The sequence below is a fragment of the Gavialis gangeticus genome, unplaced genomic scaffold, assembly GCF_001723915.1.
Source record: "Gavialis gangeticus isolate Ggan-Ray unplaced genomic scaffold, GavGan_comp1, whole genome shotgun sequence".
Classification (NCBI taxonomy): Eukaryota; Metazoa; Chordata; order Crocodylia; family Gavialidae; genus Gavialis; species Gavialis gangeticus.
The window spans coordinates 25,017,411-25,020,713 of NW_017729009.1; the positions used below are offsets into that span (position 1 = coordinate 25,017,411).

At 38.5% G+C, this 3,303-nt stretch overlaps 1 protein-coding gene across 2 annotated transcripts in view; it reads right to left on the bottom strand.

Annotated features, from left to right (window-relative positions):
• SLC9A8 (solute carrier family 9 member A8) overlaps window positions 1-3,303 on the bottom strand; it is an 85,745-nt gene that overhangs the window by 39,219 nt on the left and 43,223 nt on the right. The gene's annotated exons all lie outside the window — the stretch shown is intronic.

The following is a 3,303-nucleotide window of genomic DNA, read 5'->3' on the forward strand; positions in this document are numbered from 1 at the left end:
GTGTGGGATTGGTGCATCCTACAGCTCTGGGTGGGGTGGGGATCAGGACATGCTGCAGCTCCAGGCAGGGTAGGGAACAGGGCGTGCTGCAGCTCTGGGAAGGGTGGGGAATCAGGGTGTGCTGCAATTCTAGGCAGTGTGATCAGGTGGCGTGGGGATCAGGGTAAGAGAGAGAGAAACATGATCTTTGAGAGGTGACCAAAACTCATTAAGTGGCTCTCCAGCCAAAATAATTACCCACCCCTGATTTGGAGTGTTGGTTCAATAGTCAAATGGCAGCACTTCAGGAAGATGAAAGACACTGAATGGTGACTGAGAAGCTTGTTTCCCTGTAACTGGTATAATTTTTACTGTCATACTGTAGCAATCCAAAGAATCTCACAAATAGTATCACATGGACAACTCCTGATGGATGTGTCATACACATGATGTTCCACGAGGATTAAGCCTTCTTTCATGCAAAAATATTTCAAGGCAATTGCCCAAGAGGATAGAAACTGCTCAGTAAACCAGTTTATAAGGACAGAAAAGAAGGAAATGTCAGTGAAGGAACATTAAAGGTCTTCTATACTTGGATGCAGGATCAAATCCAGATATAATTCATAAGCAAAATAACAGGCCCTATTACCAACATTCAGCGCTAATGCTGTAAGTGGGAGTGATATCAGAAGCCATGGATTGGGACATTATAGCAGCACAGATAGTACTGATGACACAGTCTCTAAATTCACAATCTAAATGAAAAATATTGCAGTCTATACATATAAGGCAAAAACTGAAGACTGAGACTTAAGTAGTGTGATTTTCAAATGATTTTTTATATTTGTAGCATTATCCCTAAAAGGCTTCAAAAGGTAAATGCATTAAGGGGGGATGTAAACAAAAAGAAGGAAGCTATTTAGACCCTGCTCCACAAAGGTATTTAGGCATCACAGTCCCATTGAAAAAGGAGTTAGCACCCAAAAACCTTTGAGGAATTGGTCCTTGGTGAATAATTACTGGAAGGAAATTCCAGTTATATGAAGCAGCCACCACAAAGATATAAAGATGAAGCAAGACACAGACTGAAGATGAAGCAAGACATTCAGGATAGAGGTGCATATGAGGAAGAAGAAAGGACAGGAAACATGTAACCAGAAGTAGTCCATTTTGGATTCTCTCCCCCCACCCTTCTGTATAACTATTTTAGATAATAAGATTTACACAATTTTGTGGTAACTATTAATAATAGCATGTGATACACTAGGATGAAAGATGCTACCCTGAGGGTACATGTATGAATACACAAAACTTTGAAACTGCTCCATGCCAGAGGGCTGAGTTATATGCTGAGTTAAACACACTACTGTACTATCTCGCCGATTTAAACATGGCAACCAAACCAGGTCAACTCAATCTTCTCTCTACCGAAAGACCACCTTTCAGGTGGGTACAAACTACAAAGGAGTAACTCTGGACAGGATAATTGCAGAAGGAGCATAGGCAACCAACCCATCACTGATCCAATATCTAATTGCCTTCTATGAATCCTTTCTTTCTATTGAGTTGAGTGCTTCAGCAGTTAAGAAGTGGCATTGACTGTTCCAGAAAAAAAGTCATTAAATTGCCACGTTTGGGTTTCATAAACATCTAGGTTAGGCACTAAAGATGTTTGGAAAGGGTTGCCCCACCTGGTAGGGCTTCTTATTGGAGGAAAAGACAAGAGATGTCCAAAAAACAGTTATGTGGAAAGGAAAAGGTCTCATACTAGCTGTAGATTTATAATAATTCATGCAACTTTGCTCCCTTTCTGAACATTTTACTCCCTGTTCTTATCTGGGTCAATAAATCATTCTATCTTGTATCAGGGTCTGGAATTTGTTTAAAGAATGCTATATATTAGTTTTACTTGACTCTGGGAAATGGTAACAACTATGATTTTATCACTCAAAACCTCAGCAGTCAACAGATCCCCTGCATCTATTTTTAATTACTGTTTTTATTCCCAGCTTATTTCTTGTTCCTTACATCTTTGTGGAAAAGTGTACCAGAGAATGCAATCTTTTAAAAACTAATCTAAGACTTCAAACACTTCTCAAAGCTAGTCACGTTAGTGATTATAATTCATCACCTGCTAATAAACTTTTTTTTTTTTAAAAAGGATGTGGATTTCTTTGGTTGCTTATTCTCAAAAATTAAATAAATCATCTCTGGTTTCATGTGCAACTGCACTGAAATGCTTGATTTAGTTCTGTGATAAATACAGACAATATAATGTTACTAAATCCATTTATTACAGGACACATTCCTTTTAGGCATTCATCAAGACAATATCATAAAACACGTTAGACATACAAGACATTATAAACATGAAGTAAACAGAGTACCATACTTTGGTCAGGTGATACTTTTAACATCAGGTTTGTAAAAGCCATGAAAATTAACAAGTTCGGGAACCAAATTTGTGTTGACCTTGAAAATGATTCAAACTTGCATTGTAACTTGCTTGGAAAAAAGTAGCCCCCGGCTTGCACAATTTTGCAAGGCTATTCTAAATTTAATACCTAAGCCTGCAACTAACTGCGTTTGAAAAAAGGCTCTGTAGGTGACAGATGACAGAATAGGTTTCATATTCAATAAATAAGGATTTCAAGATGTTGCTGCTTGGAGCAGAGGTCACTCAATATGACAGAACCACTAATTTGTCCCTCCTATTATAACAGGTGGCCAAAAATGTGTGTAATGTATTTTGGGTGAAATTCACTTCAGCAGACAGTAGGACCAGCAAACAACTTGCACACAAAAATTAGTTGCAGATATTCTGACTTCTTCAAGACAGGGATGGAAGTAAACCTCTGATATAGCAAACCAGGAACGTCAAACTTGACCGGTCCCCTCAGGCTGGATTCAGACTGTGGGCCTCCTTGCTGCCTCAGCAGCAGCAGCATGGGAGTTCACAGACATTACCCAAAGAAATGTGTTGTTATGCAACAGAGAACAATGGTCTTGATTCTGATACAATGGTGGTTTTACATCAGTGCCATTCTATTGATTTGTATATGGAAACTTAGGACTAGTAAGTCTGTAATAATCAGAATCTGGCACACAGAATGCACTGCTTCCTCTGTGCAATGCAGCTAGAAATGGCCAAAAAAAAAGGAGAAAAGAATGAAAAAGAAATTAACGACTTAGAATAAGAATAGGAAAAAACCCTTTTTAAGAGCAACACCTGTCTGTGTCACTGTGCCACTTCAATGACTGCCACAGAACATTTGCTCAGTTTAATAAGTCAAAAAAAAAAAAAAAAAAAAATGCCCCATTTCG